The 20,776-nt window shown below is 35.4% G+C and overlaps 1 long non-coding RNA gene across 1 annotated transcript; it reads right to left on the bottom strand.

The window, feature by feature from the left end:
- Window positions 1-6,141: 6,141 nt before the first annotated feature.
- Window positions 6,142-9,619, bottom strand: LOC120072993 (uncharacterized). The gene is made up of 4 exons (XR_005480654.2): window positions 9,287-9,619; window positions 9,121-9,186; window positions 8,848-8,917; window positions 6,142-8,262 (listed from the first exon to the last, which is right to left on the bottom strand). It is a non-coding gene; the product is annotated as an uncharacterized LOC120072993 (long non-coding RNA).
- Between the last annotated feature and the right edge of the window lie 11,157 nt (window positions 9,620-20,776).

The raw sequence follows: 20,776 nt of genomic DNA on the forward strand, positions 1-20,776 counted from the left end.
GCCGTGAGTCCCATACTTCGGTCCCTCGATAAAGACTGTAGCCAAAAGACCCATACTTTGGCCTCATAAAGAACTACCTACGTGCACGTGGAGTATACTAAGTACCGTTAACACCTTAGGTACTTCCTCCGATACCTTCTATACCTTTGGTATCCGGTATATTAGAAACATAATATCCATAGGAGTTTCAAGCATCATTATCAGTCAACATGCATAATTCACAATTAGTAACATGTAGTTGCATTACTTTTCATACATTCATAACATATGCTAGGATTAACAAAACTCATTTAAAACATAAGTATAAACTTTAGTTGCTTGGAAAACCCATGAACGTTAGCATGAAATTCATTTGAAATGCATGTCCCTTTTGTGAACATATTTGAAAATATTTAGTCACTCACAAATCCTTGGCTTTGTTCTTCATAAGCTTTGTAGGCCTCCCCAATAGACGTAGCTCTTACATATACAAGAATAAGAATTTAGTTGCTACTTGGCCTCCCTTTTGAGACTACTCTTTTAACTAAGCTCATACTTGGCACGAGGATGCCTAATCGTCCAACATTTTCCATATTCAACTTTTAACGTAAATAACTTGAAAACTAGAACCCATTTTAAGGAAGTTCCTTCTCTAAAAATGTTCATAATTTCTTTACCAATGTTACCTCAAAGGTTCATCATGAAACTCCTTGTGGTTTAACCTGGACCCTCAGATTTTTCTCAACAGCCCTAATCGCAACTCCCTGATCGAGTAAAGATTCTAGAGTTAAATTTCCAAAATATATAACTCGAACTATTGACCTTTTCTTTCTAAGGTTCCTTCTAAAAACTTACTTGAAATGGTGTCTACAAGAATACCTTTAAGTCTCGGCTTGAAAATCCAAGTGGTTTAGTATAAATCAATGTTTCTTTGTCGAGTGCCCGTAAATGCCCAAAAATGAACCTTCGACTTCTCCTTCCTTCTTCGGCCATCTTTGCGAGGAGAACTCCCTTTTAAAGGCTTGATTTTAGAAACTAAACTCAAAGAGCTTTCCAATGGTACCAAGTTCGCCTGGTTTGCTCGAGTAAAACGTTCAAAACGAGCCCTTGAAGTTCTCATTCTTTTTAAACTACTGTCCAACCCTTTACCTGAAATCTCCTTAAGCCACCTCACCACTAATGGAGATCAAAGGCCGAGATTAAGCCATCTATCCAGGTAACTAAAAGAGAAGTCTAAAACTGAGCATTTAAATCTGAGCGTTTCGAGTAACTCGATCCTCGCTGGAAAAACTCGATGGAGAGAGGTCCTTACTCGATGGAAATTTCCAGGACTCTCTGTTAAATACTCGATGGGAGGACTCACTACTCGATGGGAAAACTGATGGAAAAGTAGGCATGTGCAGCGGAATAGAGGATAAATTTTACTCTAATTGCATAAATTAAACATACAACCCTAAATTAGTTAATTAAGGTTTTTTTAGAAACATTACCTTTGAAGCTTTCGAAACTCGTCTATCTTCGCTCGAACACAAACTGGACAACCACTAGAGCTGATCTACTATCCTCTGGACTCAGAACCGAGTTGTGGAATCCGATGGATGAAGAACCTGAGAGAGAGAAAGAGATGGAAATAGTAGAATGAATTTTGGGTTGGGTTCAGGTTTTTTCAGCCTAATTTTTAAAAACTAATTTTTGCAAAATGTCCAAAAGTTTTTCATCCAAATTGAAAAGCCCATATTTATACAAAAGGGCCATGCAAAATTGCATGAAATAAACTCCTAAAAACCCAACAACTAGAATCCACTATCTAAGTGGGCTTAATGTCTCCACTATAAGCCAACACCTAGCCCACTATTTTGTTAGTGGAATTATCCAACAAAAGTTTGGATTTTTCCACTAACTTTAGTCAAAGGGCAAAATAGTCATTTTGTCAAAGTCAAACTTAGACAAAAAGTCGACATTTTGACTTTTTATGATTTTTTCCGTGTTTAGAACTAATTTTGACCTCCCGAGCATGAATCCGCATTCATTTTCTCGAAATTCAAATCACATTTGAATATAAGATCGGTCAAAGTTTGACTTTTCAAAGTCAAAAGTCAACTCTTTGACTTTTTACATCTTTGATTGTTTCCATTATTTCCGAGCTTTCGAATATGAACGTATTCATATTCTTGATATTTAAATCACATTTAAATATTAAAGTTGTATCTCTAAACTAAAAAAACCGACCACTATATCACATATACTTGTCAGTTTCTCTCTCTTCACCTAATTCGAACAATTCGAATTATTCTATCGAGCTAGTAGAGGAACTTAATGGACCTATAGATCATGGGCTCCAACGATCCAAGATTACCTGGCTAAACTCTTTAGATGGAGCTAATCAACATTCGTTAACTCGCGGGTCATTCCACTATAGTCCCATAATTGCACTCCCCTCACTATAGATATATTTGTGTCCATATGATATAACCATGATTAGTAAGCTAATCCTTCACAGATTGTTCATAATCTCGGCTGGGTCATAAAAATTGTTTTACCCCCGAGACTACATTTTATTCCTTAAGTTCCACTGATCCTCTAATGAACAATTGGTTTAAGGTCCAACCTATAAACCGAACTCCTCTCAGGCCAATGAGAAGGTGGGGGCCCTTGTTCAAGACCTGGATTCAGTACTAAAGGGAACAACCTATCTACTATCCCTATAACGGGTAGGAGCGAATTCCGTCTTACACCCTATGTTCCTAGCTATCCATCCGATCTTACCCCTGAAATGGGAGGCTTATTGGGCCTGCGATAATGAGCTACCCTCACCTATGCAGATCTAAGGATAATTCCGAGTGAACAGGAGTTCATAGTTAGCTCAGGATTAAGATTAACTTACCTAGGTCATCAATTAACGAAATAGTCAATTTTATACATTAAACAACATTTAGAATGTAAAAAGTGACTATTTCATGGTCAGTCTTATGTAAACTCTTTACATAGGATGCCCCTATTTTCATGTCTCCACATGAACGATTTATGATCACATTGTTTGTACTAACTACAAAATGGGCTGCATCCATAGTGTCTCTAGAATAAGGCACCCAACCTTATTCATATACTATAAACCATTTTGGCTATATATTTGAACTTAATCCACATTTATATCACTATATAAAGTTTAAACTTAAACTTAATAACCTCGGAACCTTTGGTTATTTGATTCATGAATATAGAATTTAAATTTACTAAAGATTTTCAATAACAACTTTATTGAACAAGAATGTGATATTACAAACTACGAGTTTTAGGACATAAAATCCAACAAAAACTTGACACTGGGAGCTTGCTCGACGTAGCTCCCCACTCGATGCTCGAACTCAACACTCGATCTTTCCTCGCTTACCCTTGACGCTCGCCTCCTTCCTTGCTCACTTATACTCGACACTCGACAGCCTTTACTCGATGCTCGCTTGGTGGTCACTCGATGCTCAAACATCCTTCAGCACGATCATCATTTAGCCAAAGTTTCTCTTGTAAAGCCAGATTAATATGTACTGAGAGCTAAGTTTCCTTACTTAACCATTTTTCCTTCTTCAAACTCATTCTTTAGCTGGGGATGCACAAATCCAATCTAACTTAGATAACTCAACATTTTGCTTAACTTAAACCATAACATAATTAAAAAGGGAAAAGTAAGGTGTGGGTTTTACACATAAGGTGTGATTCTGAAGGCTCACGTCATGTGAAATGCATAGCCCGATAAGAAAGGCAACAATCACGGTCAATCCAACATAACCATAAGTATACATGCATAGTCTTAATTCATGCTTAAAAGATTTCAAAACAGTCTCTAAATCCATTCTTCAATCAAACATAGTAAACATTCACATAATATCATACTTCCTGTCACATAAACATGGTCTCCACAAACACACCCAACAGCCCATCGTGATAAGTCAAAGTAATTAAACCAATCAACACATAACCATGCTTTTAGTGCAATCACAAACTCAAATCAGCTTGGGTTCGGGGGCGAACCGATAGTAAATCACTTACCTCGAAATCTAGCACAAACAATTCGATATCCCCTTTTTGCTTCGAGGAAACTTGAGTCAACACGTCAACCTAAACCAAAATCAGTTTGAACTTTCAGGTTTAATTCCATACACAAAACCATCTTAAAATTCCTTAAATTATTTGTCCAATTCATAGTTTTGACCCCCAATTAATCCCAAATGTCAATCAATAAACCCAAATGTAATATTCAATTCCAAAGGTTAGAAACCTAAATTCCAGCAACCATCAATGTTTCCAAAGAGACTTTCAAGGTCTTGATACTCACCAAAATCTTCCCGAAACAACCTCTAATCTGCTGAACAACGAGTCGATCTCTAAAACCCCAAATCTAACATCAATATATTTATGGTATATCAAACTTAGTCAAAGGTTCAATGGGCATTTAATATTTTTTCAAGAAAACACAGAAACATCAAGTCTGTCCTTCAACACCATGTGCCTAAGAAAGGACACCTTACGTAGCTAGAACTCACACTTTGAAATTTTTGCATATAGCTCATTCTCCCTCAGTGTTCCAAGGACTTTTCAAAAATGCTCCTCGTGCTTTGCCTCTGTCTTGAAATAGACCAAGATGTCATCAATGAAAACAATTACAAATATGTAAAGGAAATCCCTATGTTCATCAAGTCCATGAACACCGTTGGAGCAATGGTCAAACCAAACGACAATACAAGGAACTCGTAATGTCCGTATCTAGATTGAGACGCTGTCTTCGGGATATCACTGTCCCTTATCCTAAGTTGGTGGTAACCTGACCGTAGGTCAATCTTGGAGAATATAGTAGCTCCCTGTAACTGATCAAAAAGATCATCGATCCTGAGGAACGGATGCTTATTCTTGATGGTTACTTTATTCAACTCCCTGTAGTCTATGCATAAGCGTAACGATCCATCCTTTTTCTTTATGAACAACACTGGTGCACCCTAGGAGCATACACTAGGTCGTATGAATCCTTTAACAAACAGTTCTTGAAACTGAACCTTAAGTTCTTTCAATTCGGTTGAAGCCATTCTATACGGAGCTTTGGATATAAGAATAGTGCCTGGCTCCAACTCAATTGCAAAATCAATCCCCTTGGGTGGAGGCAAACATGGAAGTTCCTCTGAAAACACATCAGGGTATTCTTTCACAACTGGTTCTGAGGTTAAGGCAATCTCAGTCTCTTTGGTGTCGACTATGCTAGCCAAGATACTCCAGGTACCTTGGTTAAGCAACCTCTTGGCCTTCATCGCTGAAATCACCTTGTGCAAGACCACAGTTTCGTTCCTTTTGAACTTAAAACTAGTTTTCCTAGGAGGATTAAAAAAAATACCTCCTTACAAGAACAGTCTATGTTAGCATGATTGACAATCCATGCCCAAAATTACATCAAAATCACACATGTCCAATACAATTAAAGTTACATCAAGGGTGCAGTTCACTATTTCTAACTGACATGTTTTTATCTTTTCGCTTGCTATCATAATTTCTCCTAAAAGAGTAGACACCGATAAAACATAATTCAAAGGCTCTAAAGCTAGCATAGCATGCTTTACAAACAACGAAGAAATGAAAGAATGAGACGATCCAGAGTCAAATTAGGAGCATACCTCTATAGTTCCAGATTGTTCAGCCTCTCAATGGTTCATGGCGTAAACTCGACCATGTTGTTGATGTTGGCTTGAACTTCCCTGACATGAATTTGGGGGCTGACCCCTCACACTTCTAGAACCACTTCTAGGGCCTTGGTCGGCTGCATGCTCTACCTGCTTACACCTGAAGCAAGTCTCTGTACCAATCAGACAACGTCCCCAATGTCGCTTCCCACACGACTTGCACACAGGTTGTCCCTCCATAATTCCCCTAATTTAGTAGCTTGCTGCTTGATGTGCTCTAGCGAACTGTCTGTATTTTAAACCTTCTGCGGAGGCCCTAGTGCTTTCTGCTAAGCTTTTCTCTTCTAACCTATAATTCTAAAATCCAAGACAACCAACACCTTTGCAATTCTCTTCCTTTTTGGTTATATTTCATGAGAGGATGAGTGGGGGGAGTTATAACTCCATCCACACTACTTAGGAGTTATTCTGTATTTTATTAATTGTTGCTTGTCTTTGCGTTTTAAGTTGATTAATGAATGTTATTGCTTTCTTGGTTAAAAGATTTATTTGATTTAAATAAAAAAAAAGTTGTGTACAATCGAAGAGTTCCTTCACTAAAGGCTAAGAACTCTGAAGCTCTAAAGATGCAGGCTCCAAAGCTTTGAGGATTCAAAAGTTGAAGCTTTAAAGATCTGAAGAACACAACTCCCTCAAAGTGTTGAAAATCAGAAGACAAACTAAAGCTTACAAGTTACGACCCACTTATTTGGCATTTCGTCCACGAAATTCAGGAAACATCATCAAAAGAATAGTTGCGGATACTTGCTTCTCATCTGCTCTTCACTCTTCTTGGTGTTATATTCTCACCTGATGATGTTGTTTTTCAGGATCTGAACTCGGGGATGACGATTGGCACTGCCCGGCATGATAGAGGACTCTATTTCCTCACTGAAGAGTAAATAGGTCTAAAAAGAAAAATTCTTTGAATCAATCTCACTATATAAAAAAGATTCTAAAGAAATATAATTACTTTGAGTGTAAACCAGCCTGTACTCCTTATGACCCTAGTGTTATATTATTCAAGAACTTTGGTGACAATGTTGATCAAATTGAGTATGCGAGCATTATAGGGAGTATCAGATACCTTGGGTTCTGCCATTAAAGACTTTAGGAACTGTAGCCCTAAGGGATAGCCTACTCGCGTTGTTGCTTGAAACATCACTGCATAGGTGGTAGGCTTAAATGGTTGCACAATACCTCGTACCCCGTCTCGAAGTCCCTGAACAAATCTTTCAACTCTCTTCGCTTCAGTGGACACCAGGTCATGGGTGAAACAAGACAGTTTGTCAAACTCCTCCTCGTATTCTTCCATTATCATGATCCCCTGCTTCAGTTTCATAAACTCGGGCTTTTTTTTTTTTACCTCACGTGGGTTCTTTGAACTGGTCCCACGTTGCTTGACCCCTATTAGCTTCTATCATTCTTTCAGCTGAGCACTACCGGCCCTTGATATTATCGATGAGAAAAAGGCAGCACACTACAACTTTTGTTCTTTTGGGCACTTCATGTACTGAAAAATCCCTTCCACAGTGGACAACCACAACTCTGTTGTTGTGGGGTCATTTAAGGACTCGTTAAACATCGGAGAATCATACTTTAAGTCCCATAGATATCTGACCTCCAAGGAAAGGCCTGCCATTGCCTGATTTGATACTTTATTTGGGTTCTGAACTTGTTGTTTCGGGGCTGATGGGGGTGGCATCTGCTGTGACTGCAAGTGTTGAGCTATCTACTCGGCCACAATATCTCTTAACTACCCTACCACAACCTTCATGACGACACTCCCAATTGTTGCAGCCATGGCAGTGTCCTCCACCAAAATCTTTGAGGGTGACGGTCCTAGCGAGGGCAAGTTGAAATTTGAGATCCGCTTCTTGTTTTAACCCTTTGCCAAGTTGACCTAGAAGGGTCAAGAGGCAGTGGGTCCTACATCTCTGGGTTTTGCACCTCAGGGTTTTGCTCCCTAATAACATTCTTACCTCGACTGCCACTTCCTCTAGTTCGTGGTGCTATACCTGATAACCAACATTCTTACTACGCTTACAAGAAATACCGTCAACTATGACTATGATATAGGTAAAGTTTCATGCATAAATTTCTAGAGGACTTTCTTTTAAGAGACATACTTGACGATGACGAGAGATCTGTTTGTGGGCCATAAGAGACATTTCAGACTCACGATGTAAGTCAGTTTACAAAACCTAATACTTAGTCTCTGATACCAACTGTATCGACCAAACTTTCCATTATACCCTAGGTCACTACTATATGCATGCATAGGCTTGACAATAAATTTCTCGAAGAAAAATTTAATAAAATAAATAAAAATTTTATTTCATTAAATAAAGATTAATTAATAAATTTTTTGAAAACACCGTTCGGGGTACCCCTGACCAAAATTTAGAATAAATAACAATTTAACAAATTAACCAATGGACAAATGAAATAATCATGAATTTTAGAATGCTATACTCTTAAATCAGACCCTACTCAAAGAGACCTAAGTGTGGAAACGATGACATATCCAAATGGTCGGGTCATGGATCCCTCCTGTCATTCGTTGGTTTATCCTTACTTTTACCTGTAAAACATGAAAGAAAAAGGATGAGTATATAAATATACCCAGTAAGCGACCCATATTGGGCCCACTGAGTGAACTATTGGACCCCTTATCGGGGCTATGTGCACATTATGCATCGTAGGTATAAACATAGGTATAAGCATAAGGGGCGAACCCGAAGGAACGCTTTCCTAAGTAGTGACCTCGAAAGGCACAATCACAAGCATAAGTGGTGATCCCAAGGGAACACTGTAAAATAGGCATAAGGTGTGAACCCGAAGGCTCACGTCATGTGAAATGCGTAGCTCGATAAGAAAGCTAACAGCCACGGTCAATCCAACATAATGGTAAGCATACATGCATAGTCTCAATTCATGTTTAAAATATTTCAAAACAATTTCTAAATCCATTAATCAATCAAACGTAGCAAACATTCAAAGAATATCACACTTCCCGTCACATAAACATGGTCTCCACAAACACACCCAATAGCCCACCGTGATAAGTCATAACAATTAAAATAATCAACACATAATCATGCTTTCAGTGTAATCACAAACTCAAATCAGCTTGGGTTCGGGGGCAAACTGGTAGTAAATCACTTACCTTGAAATCTAGCACAATCAATTCAACCTCCCATTTTTTCTTCGAGGAAACTTGAGCCAGGCACATCTACCTGAACCAAAATTAGTTTGAACTTTCAGGTTTAATTCCATACATTCCTCAAATCATTTGCCCAATTCATATTTTGACCCTCAATTACTCCCAGATGTCAACCAATAAACCCAATTTATATAATATTCAATTCCAATGGTTAGAAACCTAAATTCTAGCAACCATCAATGTTACCAAAGAAACTTTCAAGGTCTTGATACTCACCAAACTCTTCCCGAAACAACCTCTAATTTGTTGGACAACGAGCCACCAGTCTCTAAAAGCCAAAATCTAACATCAATACATTGATGGTATGTAAAACTCAGTCAAAGGTTCAATGGGCATTTAATAACTTTTTTTTTAAAGAAAACCCAAAAACATCAAGCCTTACCACAAATGGAGTAGCGGTAGCAGACAACGCGGATAGACTAACGATGCACGACACAGATGAGGACGACCAGAGGTTGTACGGTTGGATCTGACGTAGATGGCTGGCGTGGAGTTGACGGTGCATAGACGCGAATGGCTGGTATGGAGTCGACGGCGCACGGACATGGACAACTAGTGTGGAGTCAACGGTACACGGATGTGGACGAGTGGCGTGGAGTTGATGGCACACGGATGTGGATGCCTAGGCTGAACAGCGGATCCTCACGCGACCAGGAGAAGAAGAGATTGGGGGGTTGGTTTTGGCTTCACGTTGGAGAAGGGAGGAAGAAAGGGGGGTTTTCGCGCTTTTTTTTTTGTTTAATGCATGCTTCCTACAACACTATTAAATACCTTTTTAAAACCAAAAACCCTAACTCCCAAAATAACTAAAAAAAGAAAAGAATATTTTTATTCTTTTCTTATCTCAACTTTCAAAACCTCTTAATCAAATTTCAAAATTTCATTCTCACTCATTTATCTCAAAAAAAGAAAAGAAAAAGGAAAAAGAAAACTCAATTCAATTATTAAATTCCACCTCAAAACCAAAACAAACCCTAAATAATTAAACAAAAATTACCTGAAGGTTTGGGGCGTTACATAAAATTTCGAAGGACTCATTTGATGACCATTGATTTTTTTTTTAAAATGTGTTGATTTTTCTCATAATTTTTAACCATAAATTTTAGATTTACTAAATGAATATTTAAATTATTAATTAAAATCCAAAACAAATACTAGGTTTTAGCGACTTATTTTTTCTTTAGAACTTTGGCTTGAATTTTGAAAATACCTATTAAAATTTATAATTTTAGTTTTCAAAGGAGTCCATATAACATAGAAATTAACAAATGGAGGTAGTATTTATAATTTTAGTTTTCAAAAAAGAAAAACAGATGGTTATAACCAAAGTTTCATTTGATAACAATTTCGCTTTTAGTTTTTTTTAAAAAAAATTTATGCCTATTTTCCCATAGTTTTCCTACTATGGTTTACACAATTTTTTAAAAGAGAAATGTTTTAATTCTTAGTCAATTTCTAAAAATAAAAATAAGTTTTTGCAAACTATTATTTTAAATTTTCAAAATTTGACTTGGTGTTTGAAAATATTTGTGGAAAGTGGACAACATAAGAAAGAAACTTATAGGTAGAAACAATGTTTATAAGTTTAATTTAAAAAAAAAAATCTTTTAAAAAAATGATTATCAAACATAGCTTAAATGACTCAATTTTATCCATCATCCTCCTTGTCGGCCTTTAAAAAATAGTTAAGACAGTGTTTAGGATAAAGAGTGGAGTAGTGCGGAGTAAGGAGTTATGAACTCAGGGGCCAAGGTGTAGAGAGTTAATAAGATACAAAATTAATGTTTTTTAATTGTGGGACCCACCAACTCCTTGGGCCAAATAAGAAATAGAGTTCACAACTTCTACTCCACAATTCCTACTTTAGAACTCTTCCGACTAACACACCTAAAAATTTTAACTCCATTCCATCTTGAAGGATGTAATTTACTATATTTCAAGAAAGGACTTTCAACATAAAAGGCCTTTAAGATAAGGGCTATATTATATTAATATGTTGAACATTTCATTTTTTTTTTACAAAAAGACCTATCAAACTTTGTTTTTCCACTAATGGCAGTACCTTTATAATTTAGGTCTTAACCCCACATACAATATATACATACACACACACACACACACACACATATATATATATTCTCTCTCCCATGCTTTACAACCATTACTTCCCTTTCCCTCTCTTTTCTCCTTCCGGCAGTGTGAATTGCAGGTGGGAGACAAATGGCATAGGGCAAGCAGATTCGACAATGAGAGACGATGGCCGTGGGGCGAATTGATGATGCAGCACGGGACGGGCATGAACAAAGTGGGACGAATCGACGACGTGGGGCGAATTGGCAGCGATAGAGTGAGCAGATTTAGTCGACGATATAGTTGAGCGAGCAAATTTGGTCAATGACGACGATATGAGTAGATCTGTCGATGGCGTGGCAGACCGAGCAGATGCGATCGACGGTGCGGAAGGGCAAGCATATATGTAAATATATATACCGTGATATATATAATCGTTTAATTTATATAAATGATGATGGTTTTGTGTTTAGATTTCTTGTTTTATAATATGAACACTTATATAGATGTTCCGTGCTGAAATATACTGTGGTATATATTGTATTGTCATATGGATACAATTATCTATTTTAGTATATTTAAAAATAATCGGAATTCGCTAGAAAAATATGAGTTGCCATGAAATCAAAGTTGTATTTGAGTACATATTAAATATATTACCAGTATATTTCGTATACTTGTTGGAACATTTCCAAATAAATGATGAAATACATTATAGACATACAATATATCACATAATGCTAAAAAAAAAGGAATATATCACATAATATAAAAGATCAACATGAAAAATGAAATGGAAAATAAAATCATATTAAATATCATTTTCTCTCTCTAAATGAAAATGGAAAAAAAATATATTAAATGCATTTTCTCACTCCAATTGAAGATGAAAAAAAAATCATAATAAATGTATTTCTCTCTCCATCATTAAGAGAGCTTCGAAAATAGGGAATATATATATATATGAAAAACGAATATAAATAAATGAAATAAAGAGTATTTCTCTCTTATATTTATATTTTATGATATATACGCTTATATGTATATGTTTTGTGTTGACATATATTGGGGTTTATATTGTAATGTCATATGGATACAATTATCTATTTCAGTATATTAAAATCTCATATATGGGTTAGTATATATATAATGTTCTAAGGTATATTTAAGAATAACCATGAATTCACTAGAAAAATCAACAAGTTGCCATGAAATCAAAATTGTATTTTAATATATATCAAATATATTTACCAATATATTTCATATATTTGTTGGAACATTTTCAAATAAATGATGAAATATATTACAGGCACCCGATATATCAAATAATACTCAAAACAAACAATGGAATATATCACCTAATATAAAAAATCAACATGAAAAACAAAATGAAAAATAAAATCATATTAAATGTTATTTTTTCTTTTCAAATGAAAATTGAAAAATATTATATTAAATGCATTTTCTCTCTCCAATTGAAAATGAGAAAAAATCATATTAAGTACATTTTCGCTCTCCATAATAAATGTATTACTCTCTTTCTCATTAGGGGCATGGAAAATATAAAAAAAGTAAATATAAAAAGAATTTAAATAAATGAAAAAAAAGGTATTTACCTCTCCATGATAAATATATTTCTCTCTTCATCATTAACAGAGTTTCGAAAATAGGAAATATATATATAAAAAAAGAATATAAATAAATACAAAAAAGGTAAAACTACCCAAAAATAACACCAAAAGATATTTTCTAAAAAAATCAAATTTAAAGACATTTATGAAAATATATGGTCAAAGATGGATTTTTGGGTAAAAATTCCTCAAGAAATTTGAAAATCCTTTCTTTCTAGATATATCTATAGTAAAAGATATTACTGTTCTTGTTCTTATACTCCTTTAGAAGTGTTCCAAAATATGACTATGGCATAGCAAATTTCTTAGTGGCTTCAACTATCTCATAGGTTTTTAAAATTTTCGAAGCAACTTAGATCTTGTGAACAAAAATCTTATAGTATATAGCAATAGTATTGGGGTTGATGCCCTAAATCTCGTAGGGTCCTATAGTTTGTAAATATATTGAACAAACTCATTGTTTATTTAATAAAAGATATGATATTTTATTCGAATTCATTGTCTATTTAATAAAATATATGATATTTTATTCACATTTTAGTTGCATTAACCACAAACCAATAAACTAATATCCAAGGTTATCTTGTAACTTAAACATGTATGTAGAGACATACGGGTGGATCATGTTTAAGTGATAACCTAAATGGTTTGTAGTAGATGGATAAGGTTGGGTACCTTATCCCGATGACACTACGAGTATGACCCGTTTTGTAAATGTTACAATTGTTGTAAAGTGCTACAAATGATCTGATTATGATTATTCATGTATAGACATGTGAGTGGGGATATTATATACAAAGGAGTTTATATAAGACCAAACCACGAAATGTTTAGTCTCATTATATAACACCGTTCATAATAGAGACTTACATTTCATCAGGATGACCATAGGTAACATGACCTGAATCCTGAGTGAGTTGTGAACTCTTGCCAATGAGGGCGATCCTTTGATTTGTATGGGTAAAAGTGGCCAAATCATCGACTCAACAAGACTACCATTTTAAGGATTCATCAGATTATGGAGTTGGGAACACAACTACACAAGAAGGAATTCACTCCTTCCTCGAGGTCGGGGTAAGTAGATAAATTGCTCCCTTAAGGGCTAATTCTGAGGCTTGAACAATATGACGCTACAACCTCTCCTGGCTCAAGAGAAGTTTAGTCATAGTTAGACTATGATCTATTGTTCATTAAAGAGATCTGTGGTACTTAAGGAGTTAGATGTAACTACAGGGGCAAAACGGTAACTTTGGCCCAACTGTACTTACGAGCAATTTGTGAAGGATCATCATACTATCGATTGGTAATATCCAATGGATATAAAATATATCTGTAGTGCGAAGAGTGCAGTTGTCGGTCTTTAGTGGAGTGCCCGACAGTTAACATATAGTGAATAATTAATTAAAGAGTTTGATCAATTATTCATGTACCATTGGAGATTCAAACTACAAGTCCATGAGATCTTCTTGGTAGCTCAATAGGATTAAATGAGAATACATTTTTGGATTAATTTGAATTGTTCAAATTAATAGAGGGAATTAATTTTATATGATATAATTAAGTTATTTTATTATATATGATATAATTATTATAATGTATTTGATACATTATAGCTTTAGTGAGAGGAAAAAAATATTTGAATATGATTTAAATATTATTAATATGAATTAGATTCATAATTATTAAATTTAATATAAATGTGATTTATATTAAATGTCATATAAGAGAGAAAAGAAACTATAGGTTATATAGTATATGCTACAATATTAAAACTATAGATTATATGATATATTTGATATAACATATAATTTAATATATATCATATGATAAGTTAGTTATTATATATATATATGTATGTATATATAATAAATATTATTTTTAAATGAGAAAGGAAGTTACAACTCTCTTCCCCTCTTTTATCTCCACCCATATAAGTGGGTGGTTGCTATATTTTTGGCTTTAGAAAGAGAAGAGAGAGTCTCCTGCTTTGGAAACTACACACTATGAAAAATACAAAAAGAGTTTTGCAAGTTTTTGGATTGTTGGTGAACGATCTACAAACTTCCTCCTCTACACTCATCTAATTTCCGTCATTCCAAAATAACTAGAGCCCACCACTTCTAGGTTCTCTGTCTGAGAATACTGAAGAAACTATTGTGGTAGTGTTCTTATACTGTTCGAGGGATTCTTGAAGACCCCTGAAGAAACTATTGTGGTAGTGTTCTTATACTGTTCGAGGGATTCTTGAAGATAGTCTTCAAAGGTATGATTTTCTGAAACCCTAAGTTTTTTCTTTTGTTAAAGCATGTTGTAACTTTGTAAATGCCTATCTTGTTCTTTATTTACTGTAAAAACTCGCATTCAATAAAAAATAGGGATTGGGTCGATCTTGCTTCCACTCAAGGTTCTCTTCTCTTAGAGTTCCTTCAATTGGTATCAGAGCCAGGTATCTGAATTACTGATCCCAAGTTCCATTTTTTTATTGAATCGTTTTTTACAGTGTTGGTGAGTTTTACTTATTCTGCATTTTGTTTAAAGTTCATGCAATGAATGGTTTCAATACGAATGTGGTTTTATTGATGGATGTTTCGAGATAGGATACTTAGTTTTAAGACTTTATTTCGAATTTAATTTGTAAAGGCCTATGTTTTGGGCATATTTTTGTTATAGAGTCTGTATTCATTGTTTTGAGTCACTAGTGCTGTTCCTGGGAGCTTCAAAGAAGAAATTTAGAGCATTACTTCGATGAAGAAGAAAGCATATCTACAGGATCGTGTAGTTTTATGCCACACGATCGTGTAACTTTTGCTAAATGATCTTGTAGCTTTTGCTACACGATCATGTAGCATTGCAAAAACTACACGATCTTGTAGCATTGGCTAAACGATTGTGTAGCTAATGCTACAATATCGTGTAGTTTTTGCTACAAGATCATGCAACAAGCTTCTGCAGCACTTACTACTAGTTGGCTACACAATCACTATAGAGACTTTCTTGGTGGTGGTTAGGTTCGAGCGGTTCAAGGTCTGGTTCACCTGTTTCAAACCAGATGACTCTTTTTCATGTAATAGTTAGCCTTTAAGTTTCTTTAAGGTGTCCTATCTCGGTCCATTAACTGTTAGTATTAAATATACATATGAAGTATGTTTAATCTTATATGTCATATTGTATGTCATATAGTTTTAAAACCCATCATAGGCTATGCATTTATATTCATACATCATTTATATTATAAATGTTATAATATATGTATATGCATGATTTAAATTATATAGCATGTTCATGCATCATATAGTATAAATGTTATAGTATATGTATGCATGCATTTATAACATATCCATGCATCATTTATATTATAACTGTTATAATATATGGTTGAATGAAGGTATGGAGATTGCATGAAGTATGACATTACCTTAGGTTAATTTGTAAATGTTATGATTAATTGAAGTATGTCAAGCATGCAATGGATGTTTTAATTGTTTCATTTATTTATAATCGCTATAACTAAATGAAATTAGAATTGAAATAAATAATTAAGAGTTGCATGCAAACATTAGGTTATAATCATTTTTTTAAATTGTTTTAAAATATGATTGAGATAGACCTAATATCATATTTCTAATGAGATTAGAAATCTTAGTTTAGTCTTTTAATCGGCTTAATAGGATTAAATTGATTCTTAATAAAATATTAAATATGTAACAAATGTATCTATAAGGGACCTTTTGGCTAAGGCAGGTTTTGGCTAGGTTGGGGTACTTAAGTTCATGGAAACGTCGCACCCCTACTTGGGAACCTACCTAGAAAAGTGAATTAGATAGATTTATTACATGCTTGCAAGTTTGACCAAAGTCTATTAAAGAGTTTAATGAGACTTCAATCAAAATTGTTTAATCATCAAAGACAAGCGCTGTTTTTTTAGCAAATTTAACAAACATTTAGATAAAATCAGTAGCAAGATTTTTCCTAAGTTAATTAACCCTAGGTAAAACACCCAATGGGAGGAAAATGGGGTATGTGATACTTCATCTTATCCTCTACACATTTCTCCCAAAAAATTCACACTATGAGATATACACTCAGCCTCGAGGCACCATGGATGTCCTCCTACAGGTGGCATTTGGGTAGGTCAATAATAAGGTGAATGGAGAGAGTGTTTATAGTAAGTGGGAGCGGGACGTGTGACAGCACGTCCCCCAGTCTCTCTCATTAGGTTAAATAAAGTTTCATGCATCGCCTCGTGGCACCATAGATGTCCTTTTAAAGGATGGCAGTATTGCATGACGTTTTATTCAATCTCTAGAAATGGATAGAGTTGCTTTAATTTCATGTCCCAATCGGTTTTTTTTGTACGGTTGGCTCATTGGGGCGGAACTCTAGAACCTAAAATGAGGGGTTACACTTACAATAATTCTTAAGGATGTTAACAAATTCTAGACCTAACAATGGTGACTGTTAGTTGTAGTGAAAAGGTGTTGTTTCTGTCTAATGGCTGAGAATGTCTCATTTCAGTGAAGGGGCACTTGATCACCCTATAGTGACTTTTGTCCTGCCTCACTGAAACATCATTGCAAAATAGATGTAACTTAGGGTACACTAGACTATTTTGCTAAAAATCTTATTGGTTGTCATAAGTGGTTTAATGCAAGTAGACTAAATGTAAATAGTTTGTTTTTTTTTCAGAAAATTCTTTAACATGGCTACCGCTACTTTAAATTTACTCGTTGCGGATAAATTAACGAAAGAGAATTACACTAATTGAAAAAATACAATCAACATAATAATGGTCATTGATGATCTTCGTTTTGTCCTGATGGAGGATTGTCCTCCCATTCTAGCTCCCAATGCTCTATGTTTAGGAAGCATATGAGTGTTGGACACTGGCAAACGAAAAGGTCTGGGCGTATATCTTGGCTAGTCTTAATAAAGTCTTGTCCAAGAAGCATGAGCCCATGCTCACAGCTCGTGAGATCATGGAGTCTCTGAGTGGAATGTTTGGACAACTGTCATCACAACTCAGGCGTGGCGCTCTAAAACACATCTTCAATGCCCGTATGCAATAAGGAGCATCCTTTTGTTCTCAACATGATGGTCCGCTTCAACGTTGCGGAGATGAATGGGTCGAGCATCGATGAAGCCAGTCAGGTTAGCTTCATATTGGAATCTTTACCTAAAAGTTTCCTTCATTTTCGTAGCATTACTGTTTTGAACAGGATTAACTACAACCTGACCACCCTGCTCAATGAGATATAGACCTTTCAATCCTTGATGAAACGCAAAGAATAGAAGGGTGAAGCAAATGTTGCTTCATCCTCTAAGAAGTTCCATAAAAGTTCAACCTAAGGAACTAAGTCTATACCTTTTTCCTCCAGCACAAAAAAATGGAAGAAGAAGAAGGTGGAAAGGAGAAAGCTAACCCTGTAGTTGCTGCTCAAAGGGGTAGAAAACGTATCAAGGTCGCAAGGGGAATCTGTTTCCATTGCAACCAAGATGGTCATTGGAAGAGGAACTGCCCCAAATACTTGGCGGAAAAGAAGAAGACCAAGCAAGGTAAATATGATTTACTTGCTTAGTTGAGAATAATGATTCTATCTGGATTATAAACTCTGGGACCACTAACCATATTTGTTCTTCATTTCAGGGAATTAGTTCCTGGCAGCAACTAGATGCTGGTGAGATGATTGATGTGGGTTGGAACTATGCACGTCGTATCGGTTGTAGCAATGGGAGGTCTTCTGTTGACTTTAAAGAACAAATTTCTTATCTTAGAAAATGTTTATGTAATTCTTGATTTAAAAAGGAACCTTGTATCTATAAAGTGTTTGCTTGAACGTTCATATAATATCAACTTTATGTTTAAGAATGGTGTTAATTTTTGTTCTGCAAAACTGGAAAATAATCTTTATGTGCTAAGACCATTAACAACTAACGCCCTCCATAACACAGAAATGTTTAAGACTGCAGTAACTCAACATAAAAGACTTAAAATTTCTCCTAAAGAAAATGCCAAACTTTGGTACCTAAGATTAGGACACATCAATCTCAACAGGATTAAGAGATTAGTGAAGAATGGACTTTTAAGCAAGTTAAAAGAAAATTCTTTATCTATGTGTGAGTCATGCTTTGAAGGTAAGATGACTAAGAGACCTTTTACTAGAAAGGGTCATAGGGCCAAAGAACCTTTAGAGCTAGTACATTAAGATCTCTGTGGTCCGATGAATGTAAAAGCTAGGGGAGGTTATGAATATTTCATCACCTTTACTGATGATTATTCAAAGTATGGGTACGTTTATTTAATGCAACATAAGTCTGAATCTTTTGAAAAGTTCAAAGGATGAAGTTGAAAATACATTAAACAGAATGATTAAAACATTTTGATCTGATCGAGGTGGAAAGTTTATAGATTTAACATTCCAGAAACATTTGATAGAACATGGATAGTATCCCAACTCTCAATACTTAGTACACCTCAGTAAAATGGTATATCAGAAAGGAGAAATTGAACCATGTTGAACATGGTTTGGTCTATGATGAGTTACGCTTCCTTACCTGATTCGTTTTGGGGTTATGTAGTAGAGACTACAACATATATCTTGAACTTCGTTCCATCCAAGAGTGTCGCTAGAACACCTTTGGAGTTATGGAATGGTCATAAAGCTAGTTACGTCATTTCAGAATTTGAGGTTGCCCAACACATGTGCTTGAGGCTAATCTTGAGAAATTGGAACCACGTTCAAGATTGTGCTTATTTATAGGTTACCCTAAAGGGATGAGAGGTGTTTACCTCTTTGATCCTAAAGAAAACAAAGTATTTGAATCGACAAATGCAACTTTCTTGAAGAAGACCACATAAGGGAGCACAAGCCCATCAATAAGATTGTGTTGAATGAAGTTTCCAACAAAACTACTGAATATTTAATAAGAGTTATTGAAAAACCTAGTATCTCAACAAGAGTTTTTGAAGTAAGATCATCTAGTAGGTTAAATCCACCTCAAGTGTTGAGGGAACCTTGACGTAGTGGGAGGGTTGCGAACCCACTTGTTCACTATATGGGTTTAACAGAAATCCTAGCTATGATAGCTGATGGTGAAGTTGAGGATCTATTGTCTTACAATAAGGTAATGGAGGATATTGACAAAGATGAATGGATCAAAGCGATGGATCTCGAAATGGAGTCTATGTACTTCAATTCTGTATGGAATCTTATAGATCAACTTGATGGGGTCAAACCTATAGGTTGTAAATGGATCTACAAGAGGAAACGAGGTGCTGATGGGAAGGTGAAAACCTTCAAGGCTAGATTAGTGGCAAAGGGTTATATCCAGGTAGAGGAAGTTGACTATGAGGAGACTTTCTCACCTATTGCCATGCTTAAGTCTATCCAAAACCTCCTGTTCATTGCCTCATATTATGACTATAATATTTGAAAAATGGACGTCAAGACTGTATTTCTGAATGGAAATCTTGAGAAGACCATTTACATGAAGCAACCCGAGGGATTCATAACCCAAGGACAAGAGCAAATTGTTTGCAAGCTTAATTGGTCCATTTATGGACTGAAGCAAGCTTCTCCATCTTGGAACATAAGATTTGATACTGCGATCAAATCTTATGACTTTGATCAAAACGTTGATGAGCCTTGTGTATACAAGCATAAGGAGTGAATACATTTAAATGGAACATAAGGAGTGAATTTCATCTTGTGTAGCCGTGTTCCCAGCTCCTTAGTCAGATGAATCCCTAAAATGGTAGGCTTGTTGAGCCACTCTCAACCATACAAATCAAAAGACCGCCCTCATAGGCAGGAGTTCATAACTCACTCAGGATTCAGGTCATGTTACCTATGGTCATCCTGGTGAAATGTAAGTCTCTATTATGAACGGTATTATATAATGAGACTAAACATTTCATGGTCCACTCTTATAAAAGCTCCTTTGTATAGAATATCTCCGTTCACATATCTATAAATGAATGATCAGGATCAGATCATTTGTAGCACTTTTCAACAATTGTAACACCTACAAAACGGGCCATACTCATAGTGTCACAAGGATAAGGTACCTAACCTTATCCATCTACTACTGACCATTTAGGTTATCACTTAAATATGATCCACCCATATGTCTCTACATACATTTAAGTTACTACTGACCATTTAGGTTATCAT

This window comes from Benincasa hispida, chromosome 3 (genome assembly GCF_027475165.1).
Source record: "Benincasa hispida cultivar pf3 chromosome 3, pf3_genome.v1.1, whole genome shotgun sequence".
Classification (NCBI taxonomy): domain Eukaryota; kingdom Viridiplantae; phylum Streptophyta; class Magnoliopsida; order Cucurbitales; family Cucurbitaceae; genus Benincasa; species Benincasa hispida.